Source organism: Danio rerio, chromosome 11 (assembly GCF_052040795.2).
Source record: "Danio rerio strain M-AB ecotype USA chromosome 11, GRCz13ab, whole genome shotgun sequence".
Classification (NCBI taxonomy): domain Eukaryota; kingdom Metazoa; phylum Chordata; class Actinopteri; order Cypriniformes; family Danionidae; genus Danio; species Danio rerio.
The window spans coordinates 27,424,939-27,439,192 of record NC_141031.1 but is presented as its reverse complement, the minus strand read 5'-3'; the positions used below and the strand labels follow the sequence as shown (position 1 = coordinate 27,439,192).

Here is a 14,254-nt window from a genome sequence, read left to right as displayed (position 1 = left end):
AAAGAGCAAATGCAGTAAAAATGTAAAACATACATATTCAGTGTCTTGTACTCAGATACTTCACTTAATGCAGTGTAACTTTAGTGTAGTTTTCAAATGGCTGTGCAAATAGTATATAGTGCTGTCTTGAGCTTTTTTAGCAAGTGTCACAAAAATCTGACTTTTTTGCATTGAAAAAATGTTTAGAGTAAACTGTCATAATGAAAACAGGACAAAGACATTTGACTATCTTGTTTATAAACAATGGTGTCAGTACTTTTCATCTTGGTGACACTGACACTTTCATTGACATGAATACTTCCTTTTGAGGAATGAGCTATCCATTTTAAGCAAGTGACACGGTTTTGCAGGTTATCAACCAGGTTTTGCAGTTTGTACTCATTTTTTTGAGAAATGCATTAACTATAGTGTACATGTAAATAGTGTTAAGAGAAATGCACCAAAGCCACTGAAAAAAACTGCATTATGTTTTGACCAATTGATAATGTAAGAAACATCAGAGAATTGTACATAATCGTTTGCATGGTTGTACAAAAGCATTTGCAACTTGTTCAAAGAAATGAGAAAAATCTTTTGATGTGCACAAGTGACACAATGATCTGAAGATTGAACAGGTAGTTTTAAATATTTCAATTCTGATTTGAGAAATGGACCAAAGTGACTGAGAAAAACTGTATTTTGGTTGAAAACATAATTTGTTGTTCAAAAATACTTAATAAAAAAAACGAATATTTGAAATACAAATCTTTTGCAACATTAAAAATGTATATACTGTCAGTTTTGAGCAGTTTAATCCATGATTTATTCATGTTTTTTCATCTTACATTTGTCTTTTTGAAGCATATCACAGTTTACACAACAGTTATGAAAAATAATCAAATCTGAGCAGAACAAAAAAAAGTTTATAAAAAATACTGTTTTGACAAAAGAAATTTAGTTTTGAATCTCAGGAATAAACTGCATTTCAAAACACATTACAATACATATTGTATTTACATTCTAATAATATTTCACCTTTTTTGTTAATCCAGTGAATGCAGTCCTGAAGAGACATCTTTCAACACCATAAAACTCAACCATCCCAAACTTAATATCTATCAGATTTCCATAAAGTAAATTTAATTTCATTCTTCATCATCCTCATAACCTTACCTCAGAAAAGTGGAATCCTGTTGCAGTGTAGATCCAGACACCCTGCGGTTCTCAGGTTAAAGGTGACCAAACAAACTTCACCCATCCAAACAAACAGCAAAAACCTTCATCAACAAACACCATGCACTGCTCATCCCTGGACATTCCCATCCAAACAAATCCTCCACAGCTTTCTTCAACTTTTGAATCATACATCTGACAGCTTTCTCTCTTCTCGTCCTTCTGTTTCTCCCAGCATCTCCCCACAAACCCTCACGCAGCTGCATTCAGTCCATGTTAATTCCTGCTCTCTCCTCCGTCATTGTTCCCTCTCAGGGGAATGGATGAGGTCTGACCTTGGGGGTCTCCTGTTTTAAATTCTCTTGGCTGCTCTGTTCACCCCGAGCCCCCCCCCTTCATCTCCTCCTCCTTCTGCCTCTCCAGGACTCACTGCTGGCAATTGATAAAAACAACAGCTTGAGAATAGAGTTAAATCTTAAAGAGCTGGACAAATAGGAGATCTTTCACTTTTTAAAGGCAAGACACTGGAAAAAACACTGTTGATTTGAAAATTGTGGACTTTTTGGCTGCTGCTATACAGATTTTTAGTCAAATGTAAATATGTATGATATATTATTCTATACTGTTTTAATGTACTTTGTTTCCTGGCTATTTGCAGTATTTTCTGAATTATGTAGGGTAAAAGATTATTCCCAAAATCCCCTAAAATAAATTGTAAATTGTTTTTGTCTCGACTAATACGTCAAAATAAAATTAATCAGGATTTTAAACATGACTTCATTAATTGTTTGTTGTTTTCTGCAGGAAATGTATGCAAATTAGTGCAACTGCAATGAAATAATGCCTTGTTTGCATTGTGTATTTACATACGACATTACTATATTACTGTATGTACATACTGAGTTAGCATGTATTACAAACATTTGTGTAGTTCATAATGTAATCAAGTCAACTCTAGTAGTATGGTGATTAATAGTAGTTCATTTTTACCCCATTTGCATTGTCTTGCCTTAATTTCAGCATAATGGATGCTGCAGGGTTACTGGAGAAATACGTTTAGGGTAATCTCTGTGTTTTCTTCGAGGGTCTTCATTACCACAGAAGTGAGAATAATTTATGACAAGGGGCTGAAGGTAAAATGGTGCCAGTATCAGATGTTTTGTATCTGATCTACTGTTCTGCATGCCAGCTTTGTCCTCTAGCGCCAAGCTCCTGTTATTGCTGCCCTCAGCGCTTTGCTCAACTTTCAATGCAAGACGGCATGATGTGATACAGTGTGGAAAAAAATATTTAGACTGATTAAATGTTATCCAGATGTTGAGGAAAAAAATGCAATACAATTATAAATTGTGGAGCTGTTGTGAAAGTAAGAGATTTTCACCGCTAGAAAGTGTGTATTTACAACAAACAAAGGTGTAGTTTTATGACATCGAGACATTGAATGTGGAATCATGGGAGTTGTAGTCTTCAGTCTTTAGCCACAGCCATTTCACCCTGCAGCCCAAGACCGGTTACTCACTGAAGCTAAGCAGGGCTGAGCCTGGTTAGTACCTGGATGGGAGACCACTAGGGAACACTAGGTTGCTGTTGGAAGTGGTGTTAGTGAGGCCAGCAGGGGGCGCTCAACCCGTGGTCTGTGTGAGTCCTAATGCCCCAGTAAAAGTGAAGGGGACACTATACTGTCAGTGGGCGCCGTCTTTCGGATGAGACGTTAAACCGAGGTCCTGACTCTCTGCGGTCATTAAAAATCCCATGGCACTTCTCGTGAAAGAGCAGGGGTGTTACCCCGGTGTCCTGGCAAAAGTCCCTCTATCGGCCCTTACGATCATGGCCTCCTAATCATCCCCTTCCACCGAATTGGCTCGATCACTGTCTCTCCACTCCACCTATAGCTGGTGTGTGGTGAGCGCACTGGCGCCGTTGTCCTGTGGCTGCCGTCGCATCATCTAAGTGGATGCTGCACACTGGTGGTAGTGTGGAGAGACCCCCCTCATAATTGTGAAGCGCTTTGGGTGTATGGCCATACACAATAAAATGTGCTATATAAATACACATTACATTACAATACATTCAGTACTCCTGCAGAAATAATGTTCATGGACGAGCTGCTATGCAATCTACTAAAATGCATAACACGTTTTTGACAACCCAGGCTTATTCTGAAAACATAGTCCCGTGGAGGTTTCTGGAGACTGCAAATTATGTAGCCGAAGGTATGTATGGCTGCATTTTATTTTTTAAGCGAACGCTACAAGGTTTGCACTTCCCTTGTTGACCGCTTACCTCCGTGTGGAGGGCTTTCCCGCTGCAACCAGTTTGTCTAGTTAGCTTGTCGTGTACGTCAGCGGACTTGAGACGCAGAGAGGAGCTGACCATGATGACAACGGCCAGGTTCGAGTCCGGGGAAGAGTGGTTGCAGAAATCAGGTAAGACAAAAACAGAATCCAAAAAATAAAATAAACAAGTTAATAACAGGGTGAGAATGTGGTAAAATCTGAAAACGTGGTAAAAATCAGACGAGGGCTTTTCTTTTTGTGGACGGCTTTTGTAAATTGTTGGTTGGGTTTAGGGAAGTAAGCGGGTGGGCGGGTCAATCTGTAAATTTGGTTGGGTTTAGGGAAGGAGGAGGCTGGGTCAGTCGATTGGCCGGTCGCACAGTTAATCATTTAGTCAGTCAGACAGATGGTCATTCGACAGTGGCCTCTGGTGGGTTTATGCGAGAACAGCATGGGGTCGAACAGCCCTTGCAAGAGGCATTTGAGGTACGAAAAAGCGCACACAGTGGCCTCTCGTGGACTTGTGAAAACAAAACAAGCAAAAATACGTACCTCCATAACGTATTTCGCGGTCTCCAGAAACATCCACGGGATTACGTTTTCAAAATGAGCCTGTGTTGGTTTTTGATGTTTCTCTGCATTCTTTAACACCAAAACGAAAATCAATGATGTATGATGTTGTTAGCATGCCGACATCGGACCCCTGTCACCATAGATATATACACTAGATCTCGCATAAGGACCCTGAGCATGTGTCAATATACCACCTACAGAAAGGTGGATGTGCACATTGAGATGCAGGGATGGTTCACGCTAATCGTTCAAAATGGATATTCATTCACAAAAAAATAAATAAATAAATTGCTCCCTCCATTAGAATTAGAAGTGAAAGCAGGAGAGAGGGTGTGTCTCTTTGTCTGCAATGCCTGTGCAGTCACTTATCCAATGATATAGAAAAGTGATTTAAAATGATAATTTTCCTACTTAAGAACATATTTGCATTCTGACCACCAAGAAAACTATTATATATAAATATAATTAGATATTATGGCCAGCACAGCGGCTAATTGGTTAGCATAACTGGCTCGACATTTTTGCCTGGTTGACCAGTTTATGGTATATGAGTGTGTGTGTGGATGTTTCCCAGCACTGAGGAAGCTGTTCTTTGTCAAATGCTAGCTATATATTTTTTTATAATTCTCTAGAACATAATTAAAGTGAAAAAGCACTTCTCTCTTTGTGTCGTGTCCTTTGGAAGCCCAAATACAGAAACAGAACAAGCTCTGAGGAAATAACAGCAATTGAGCAGCATTTTAGCTTTCTCTGCGACATTACATATTTGGGTTAAATCAACCCAGCCTGTTTTAGAAAGTTATCCACTGTCTGTTAAACATATGCCAGAGTAATTGGTGGTTCATTCCACTGTGGCAACCCCTGATAAAACAGGCAATAAGAGAATTAGAATATTATATCTTTAGATATTTATGATAAATATCACATAAAATAAAAACCAAAGAAAAGCAGCTGCATAAGAAAGCAGTCACTAGACTCACTGACAAAACAACATAATTACACTATTGAGAGAAGGTCTTGTACTGTACATGGCAGAACAACCTAAACTGCTAAGAGCCATTGGTGGCAGGTGAAATAAGGGCCACTTGACCCGACTTTCTTGCCCCCGGGCCTCTCAAGTACCACCATCAGTCTTCTTGCTGCCCGCATAACTATACTGGCATGGCTTGGGGAATGTGCGTCCACCCTCCGATTCAGTATGCAAACTTTCCAAAGTCTCCCTGAATTTGCCAACAGCAGCTGCCATTCAGATGCAAATGCTCTGACAAGCTTCTTTCATAGAGAAGACCTTTATCTGCCAGCAAGTTTAAAGTGAGGTGGGGGAAATGTGGATTCCCCAGCTCAATACTGTACATCAGGCTTCTTTGTGGTCAAAGGGACTTGCGTCGGATTTGGTCAACGTCAGTATCCGTCTTGTTTAGACTGGAACGTATATGCAGTGGCACCTATAACAATTGATTCGCAGGTTTTAATGATGCCGTGAGCGCTTAGAGAGGGGGCAAACATTGAACATGCAATTATCGAGAGCAAACAGCGTATTCTGCCTTGATCAGCAGTATGATAAACAGCAGAAAAGCTGGACGTCAGCACTGTGTGGACACAAAGGGCTTCTAAATCATAGGTTTAAACTAATTAACCTGGTCAGAGTCGAAACCTCGAGTCCCGTAATCGTCACTGACATTTAAATCCTCAGAGACACATCACACGACTGTGCTGACAAGAAATAGAGAACAAATGAGAAACATAAAGCAGTGGTTTATATGTTACTGGGGATGGCTGAAGTTGCCTACTGACACCCTAAAACAGGCTGAGTTGATTTAACCCAAATATACAGTAGGTAAAATGAGTTTAAACCAGTGGATTTTTCTTTTATTAAAGATGTGGTCCACCATGATATCGTATTTTAAACTTTAGTTGATGTGTATGTAGCTGTGTGAACATAAGCAACATCTCTGAATGTATTACGCTCAAAGTTCAATGCAAAGGAAGACTGGCTTTATAGAGTTAGCTGGATTGGCTTTTATAGAGTTAGCTTAGCAAAGCATATAGCTAACGAATTTGGAGCACTACAAAAAATGTATCCAGTCTAGTGAGATCACAAATGCTTCAGGTTATGCGCATTCACCATGCGCATACAGCCCTCGCAGCAGAGGGGCATGGCCAGAGGCGCTGTAATGTAGCAGACAAAGTTAAAATGTTGTCCAAAAACGGTGCTATTTCCCCAGAACTTGTTCTGTTTTAAAGATGTATGAAAAAATAATGACAAAAAAATAAAAATTTAAATTGTTTTTTTTTTTTTACTAATGAACCATGAGCACCACCCTGCTCTCCATCCTTTAAACACTACCAAGCCTTAAAAATACACTCTGGACAACCCCTTCAAAACTGCACTCTGCCAATTTAAATGTAAAAGGCCAAATTTTCCAAAAAGAGCGCATTTCCAAAAAAGTTCAGATAGGATTGGATATTTCTGGGGATGATTTACCTACAATGCACACATTGAAGAATAAAGATATGATCTCATTGACATGTCAACCAATACAGCACCAATTATGAATTATTACAGAGCCAATGCTCATAATATGCAGGAAACTTATTGGAATTGTATTCAGTTTCATTAGTATATCCACAAGATGTGAACAACATGCATGTTAAAATGTTGCTGACCAACCTTTTAATTGTAAGGCTATACAGTATGCAGTTTTATAACTCTGATTACATGACAACTCCTACATTTTGTAAAACAACAATAAGCATGATGACTTATGATGAGTTTGGACTACATGCTAATAAACTAATTTTGGCATATTTGACATAGGGTGTCAAATTTTAAATAATAAAACATTTAACATCTCAACCAGTTTGAATCTTTGAAATATTTTCAATGATTTTCAACTAACTCAGAGAGAGAAAGAGAGAGAGAGAGAGAGAGAGATGATGGTATTGATGCTGCTAGGTGGAATTAAACAATAGATTAAAGGTTCATGGAGCTATTTTGTGTCCTTATCTGGCTACAACACTATCTTTCGGCTTAATTCTTGATTTATCAGAGGCTGTTACGGAGGAATGAACCACCAATTATGTATAATAATTTGTATGTGTTGTATTTCCTTCCAGTCACAACACAGCACTGAGAAACCCCATACTCCATACCACTCTCTCATTCACACACACACACACACCGGAAAGAACCACCAACTTATCCAGCATATGTTTTATGCAGCGGATGCCCTTCCAGCTGCAACCCATCACTGGGAAACACCCATACACTCTCGTACACACAATTTAGCTTACAGGATCACAGGGAGAACATGCAAACTCCACACAGAAATGCCAACTGACCCAGCCGAGGGTTGAACCAGTGACCTTCTTGCTGTGAGGCGATAACGTTATCCACTGCGCCACCGCGCCCACCACAAACACAATCACTATGGGTAATTTTGTTTACCCAATTCACCTATACTTGATTGTCTTTAGACTGTGGGAGAAAGCGGAGTACATGAAGGAAACCTTCTGGCAACAACAGAAAGCATGCTGCTATCCGGTCGCTAGTTCTGCCTTATTAATGACATCACACATATCATTAAAGATGGCAATGACTGATCAGTAAGCAAGCATTTCTTGCTCATGATACAAAGTTTGGGGTCAAAACAACATTTAACCCAGCATTAAATTGTTTTACAGTTCACATAATAAATAAGCTTAAACAGAAGAATTAACAGGAGAATACTATACACTAGTGTGTACTTATGCACTTACACATTTAACAGCATAGTACATCTATGCAGTGTTGTCCCAAATGGATCACCAATGTTTTTATTACTAAGCGGAAATTCAACCTGTTTCCCAAATGATGTTTGACGGTTGCTAAATTAGTGAAATAAATGAACAAAGTGCCAAATAACACTAATAACCCTAGTAACAAATAACAATAACTGCCGTGAGTATTGCTACATTCTCCATCGGGAGGCGCTATAATCACTCCCATAGGAGAATTTCGCTTTGACAGTCCAAAATAAATAAAGTTATCCAACATGTGCGCCCGATAGCTCCGCCCCTTCCGCTACCTGAGCAAAACTGCGCTCGTTAAGTACGTAGTGTCCAACATTACACACTTCATTTTACTGGCTGAATGAGTGCATCATCCGGGTAATTAACGTGCACTTATTATTTTTAGAGTTTTCAGTGTAAACGCACTACTTACACTATTTATACTACAAAATGGCGCAGAATAGTGCATAAGTATGAGATTTTGGACTCGCCTTTAGTTTGTTGTAAAATGTAAAGTTTCACATTTTGCTGCATAAAATGCTCCACATTAACTTCCATCACAAGTGCCTCACCATAACCTTCCTTTTTTTTGCTGTTGTTTGAACTTGTATTTCGAGCCCAGGATGTTAATTTTAAAGGACGTTATAAGCACATAAAAAGCTTTTAAAAATAGCCTCTTTAAACCACTGTCTTTGAACAGATTTCTAAGTGAGTTTATGATGAGCCTTTTCCTTTTCAGCTTCAAACAACACCAAAGAAAGGTCAAAAAAGTGCTAATCATCACCACAATCTCCTGCTGTTAGCGTAGAGATAGGCTAATAACAAATGCATCAAAGCCACAATTTGGTGCTTCCTCTGAAGACAAAATAACATTGACAGTTTTCAGACTCAAATAAATAGAGATTAAATGCATCAAAGATAATGTTCATTTTCATCTATAGAGATTCTTATTATTATGTGTTAAATAAAGGTGTGCACTGCTGCTATTTTAGGGCTCAAAATTGGAGTCAACTAGACAGGGACTCTAGGTACTGCTAATTGTAGTTGCCCTTACTAATCGCAGTGTCTAACTAGTGACTGATTAACAAATGATATGTGTTGTTCTCCTGAGGAATCCTGTTCTCTGTATCCTTGGGCAACCATATGGCATTCACAATGCAAGCGTGGTGGTCCTGAGCCCTGTGGCCAATGGGGGATATTTGATGGGGTCACCATGGTGTCGAAAAGGCCACTCTACCGCCCTCCGTCTGTCCTGTGACATAAGGACAGAGGCCTCACATACAGTGGCGTCCAAAAATCAAAGATCCAAGATGAACAAATGGGATTCAAGAGATTTAAGTTTACTCAGCAACAATCAATAGATGTATTTGGCTTTTTCTAAATGATTTGCATATAGATGAAAATGTTGTCAATGCTATGCATGAATGGCCATTAATTGGTGTTGTCGCATTGTAAAGAAACAAAAGCTGAAGTTCTTTTACTCAACAATATCTAATATTAAACAAAAAAACAGCTCTTTGAAGGACTTTTTTTTAAAGTTGGTGTTTTTTGAACTCTCAACAAGCTGTTGTTGTGAACTTAGCTTAGCTCATGTTCTGCCACTATCGTCAATATCCTTCAGCTTAGTTCCTGATTTATTAGAGGTCACCACAGCAGAATGAACCACAAATTCCTTTTCCATTTAAGTTTAAGCTAAATGCAACCTACATGAACTGTTAAAGTATAATCATGTCATGACTTTACTTGGAGGGGCACATCGTCATCAACTAATCCTTTTCTACTCATGAACTCCTGTGTTTAAAATGTTCACATTGATGTTGACCCTTTTTGGTAAAACTTTAGTTTAGGTCACAATTCACAGTATTAACAAACTAATTAACACTCCTAACTAAATAAAAGACAAATTACATATTTATTAATAATTAGTAAGTAGAAGTTTGGTTTAGGTTTTGGTGTTACTACTAATGAACAGTTAATAACTTAATAATAGGCAGGTAATAAGCCAGTAGTTGAATGAATTGTGACCTAAACTAAAGGGTTACCCACTTTTCTTTTGTTATTCAGTGTAAACGCACTAGATGGACATGCATAAGGAGTTCATGAGTAGTTAAGAATGAGTTATTGATGATGTGCCCTTCAAGTAGTCACAATATCAACATATTATGAGTTCATAATGGATAAATTTAGCATACATTAATGTGGTATTTAATACATGACTTAACAAACAACATGTACTAATAAGTAATTAAGGTAGGTGATATTCACACATGAACTCATGTGGCTCATGTTGTAGTTAAAGTTAGTTTATGATTAGTGCATACTGTACATGAACTCATCATTAGTTCATAATAAACTAATGTTTATTTTACATATGATCACATCATTATTTATGTACTGGTACTGTAAAGTGTACCAAATGTTCTTTTGAAACCTTAAATTATCATGCATATTTTGTACTGAAAGAAATTGGATTAAACTTGCAAATGCAAAAAAGAATTAGTTTCTAGAAGAGTTATTTTTTGGCCTCACTGTACCAAATATGAGCAGTACTGTGATTGTGCCTCTGAGGGTTTTTTGCGGACCACAGATATCTGGGATTTAACAAGCAACTGAAGTAGAAAATAGTTTCTGGTAAATGCTTCAACCTCAACAAAGTGTTTTTCCACCGCTAACCGGCAGGAAAATCCTCAAAGATTAGTGTTCAGGAGAGAACCAGTCCTACTCATCCTATTCTGAAGAAAGCAGCAGACCGAGTGAGCAAGAATGATAGAAATAAAATGTGAGGGCAGAGCGACTACTGGTGACTTCAATTACAAATTCTATTTCAAAAGGAGAAATCCTGAGAAACTGCAAATAGGAACATGCTGCTCAGCCAAATGTTCATCAAATTAAAATCACGAGTCTTTTAAATACACACAACGTATGAATTAGACATTCAATCAATCGTAAAGTCATTTCACTGAGAGGCTAAAGACATTTAGCTAAAATTATCATTTCAGGTGATGTTTTAACTTTGTGTTTTAAACTTGGTGACTTAGCTATGTAAATTTAGCTATTGACCATTTAGGGGACCTAAAACATCCAATCTGGCAATTTTATTTTACCAAAATGGCTAATCTAGTTACCAAATCTCATTTGTATGATGACTATTATCAATTATAAGCATTTAGCATCTCTGGCCACCACATTTACTTTGTTTTTGTCAGTTTTAGGATTTAAAATTCTTCCATTATTTCCATCATTTTTCCCTGTACCTTGAATCTCATTACAATCTACTTTGAGTCTGTAGTGAAAGATCTGTCTTTTGTTTGTATTCAACAATTAGTATCAGTTTTCTATACAATCTGCTTTCTGCCACACTACAGGATGCCAGTTCACATCATTCATTTTCTTTTAATTACTTCCAATTTTTCTTGTCTCCTCTAAATGACTTGGGGAGAGGGGAAGTGTAATGGCCCTGCCGTAATGATGATTACAGACAATATTGGTTTCTTATTTCAGTAAGCTGGCTCTGTTGCGAATACAAGGAAATGCATAAATCTATATGCACCACACCACACTCGTAATGACAAGCATCACAAAACGCAATGTTACACAATGGTTACACAAAAACTAGCTATGCTGGCTAAATAGCAAAAGCATTTTAATGGAGTACAGACTAAAAAAATATGATTGGCAATTTATGAATGAAAAGGTTTATTTTGTATTGTTCATTCAAAACTCTCATTCCTTCAGGATGAAAATAATTGAACTTGAATGAGTCTGCATTTTTCAACAAACTGACTGAATGAATGACTCGATGGCTCACTAATATTGAAAGTAAATTATTGTGTTCATGAATGCAAGGCCATTCTGAATTAATCAATAAATAAAAAAAGCTAGCCAGCAGCTAGCTCTCTACAACTCTCACATGGTTGCCCACTGAAACTAAGCAGGGCTAAAGCTAGGTTGCAGCTGGAAGTGGGTTAGTGAGACCAGCAGGGGGCGCTCAACCTGTGGTCTGTGTGGGTCCTAACGCCCCAGTATATTGAGGGGACTCTATACTGCTTAGAGAGCAGTGTCTTTTGGATGAGACGTTAAACTGAGGTTCTGATTTTCTGGTCATTAAAAAATATAAAAATCCTTCGAAAAAGAGTAAAAGAGCATCCTGGCCAAATTTACTGGACTCTGTCCATCCTGGCCTCCTTAACATTCTCATATTATAATAGGCTTCATCACTATCTCCCTCCTCTCTGGCAATCAGCTGGTGTGCGGCTGGCGGAATATGGCTGCCGTTGCATCTTCCAGGTGGAAGCTGCACATTGGTGGTGGATGAGGAGATTCTCCCTTAAAGTGTGTAAAATGCTACGTGTCCAGAAAAGCACTATTGTAATGTAAGGAATTATTCTTATTATAAAAGTTGTAAAAAGAGTCACTGTGAAGCTGTCCTGTGAATTTCAAGAAATTTGGAAGTAATGCATTGAATGAAGCAATTTTGGAAAACTTTCTTAGAAAACAATGAAATTGTCAACTCAAGTATGTTTTTCAAAGTGCATTACTGAACCTTGATCTCTGCTTTGTAAACTTTTGATATTAAAAATGCAACTCTAATGTTTAACAAAGTGATTTTTGTTGACATTTAAAAAAAACTTATAGAAAAAATCAATTGCTTTCAAAATTCAAATTTGTCTAAAAGACATGTAACTCAATTCAAAAACAGAAATAAACAGAAAACACCTTTAATGTTTTTACAGTAAAGAAATGAAAACTAATACTGAAATCAAACACAAGTTAATTTCCAAAACAAGAATGAAATAAATTTAAAGAAAAAAACTATTTTTGAACAATTAAAAGTAAATAAAAACTAAATTCATGGTTCCCACTTTAAAAAAAAAGTCAAATTCCTTGACGTTTCCAACTTTCACACACTAAAGCTAAATTTCCATGACTTATGACAAATATAAATTCACTGATTAAAATACAGTCATTGCAGATTTTAATGCAAAATTACATTGTAAAAAAACCTGGATTGCACACAATTCCTTCATGTTGTCCCAACTAAAAAATAGAGTAAGTTAACTTAATTGTTTTTACAAATTAACATGAATTGAACATAAAACAATTATTTTGTCCAAAGAAAAATTGTGTTGATTTTAAATAACAAGAACAAGCAGCAAAAAATCTATTTTTGAGTGAAAAAGTAAAAAAAAATAGAGAGCTTGCATTTTTTTTATTGCCACAGATATACTTTTAAAGTCTGGAATACATCTTTTAGATATTCCAGAAATCCCATGACCCGTGGGAACCCTGAAAATTGTAATTGAAAACCCAAAATACACACAACAACTAAATAAACTTCCAAACCCCTAATAACCCCCAACTGCAGCTTTGAAAGCACAGCTCTCCTTCCATTCACTAAAAACCATCTTCAATATTCCTCCCTCAAAGGAGCACTTCGCAGCTCACAGCAGAAAGTGTAATTATCACATCCATCGCCTCTGACCCCTGTGGATTCCAGCACATGAACGTTCGTAATAATTTACATGGGCTTCCCAGCGTCAGTGTGGCCACTGTGGGGATTTTCTAATCTTCGCTGGAGATTGTCCCAGGGGATGTGCGTCTGTTGGCATTTTCCTTTTCTGACTTTCCTCATCCTAATCCTCTTCTCCTTCTCCCTTCCTTCTCTTTGTGCTTAGATTAGCAGGCTTAGTTGCAGCCCCTCCAAAATCTATACATGTTACAGGCCTCATTGCCAAAAACACACAAGGGCTTTAAGAACAGCGGGGATGGATGGGAACTTGAAAAGAGGAATTAGGCAAGGTCCGACGCCTCGCACACTGACCCGAGTCTTCATAAGAAAACTTAGCTAATCAGAAATCAGTGTTTCGATTGTCTGTGAATACTTTACAGGGAGAGGAAGAGTTAATGAAACATGGAAGAATAAATTACGAAATATGAAGCTTGAAACTTATTTTAGAAATAATTATTTTTTTCAAATGTAAAGGTCTGGTAAAGTGCTTTGAAATGTGAATTACTGTGTTTGTTGTGACTTAGTAGCTTCAACTGAAACATGAAGGCAGGGCGGGACATATAGCAGCCCCTCCTCTTGTTGAAAAACAGCCAATAGTGCTTAGTTTTTATCACAGTTTTGCCAGTGAGAGGGCTTGAGATCATGCGCATCAAATGAAAAGCAAATGAGAAGCATTTTAAAAAGGGCAGGACATCCCCGATACTATACACCTGACAAAAGTCTTGTCGATGATCTCAGTTGTAACAGCAACAAATAATAACTTGACTTCTAGTCGATCGTTTGGAATAGTAGCAGAAGGTCGATTTTTTTAGACAAATCAACTGTTGTACTGCATGTCAATCATCACAAATACTGCAGAAGACCTATTGGAACCCACATGGACCTAAGATTCTCATAGAAATCTGTCAAGTTTGGTGAAAAAAAATCATGGTTTGGGGTTACATTTAGTATGGGGGTGTGTGAGAGATGAATG

At 37.6% G+C, this 14,254-nt stretch overlaps 1 protein-coding gene across 6 annotated transcripts in view; it reads right to left on the bottom strand.

The window, feature by feature from the left end:
* The window catches only part of sulf2a (sulfatase 2a), an 82,159-nt gene that overhangs the window by 31,773 nt on the left and 36,132 nt on the right, over positions 1-14,254 (bottom strand). For 2 of the 6 annotated variants that reach the window (XM_087271946.1, XM_087271948.1), the window contains exon 2: positions 1,153-1,584. The gene's annotated coding sequence lies outside the window, so the exon portion shown is untranslated. 6 annotated transcript variants of the gene reach the window in all.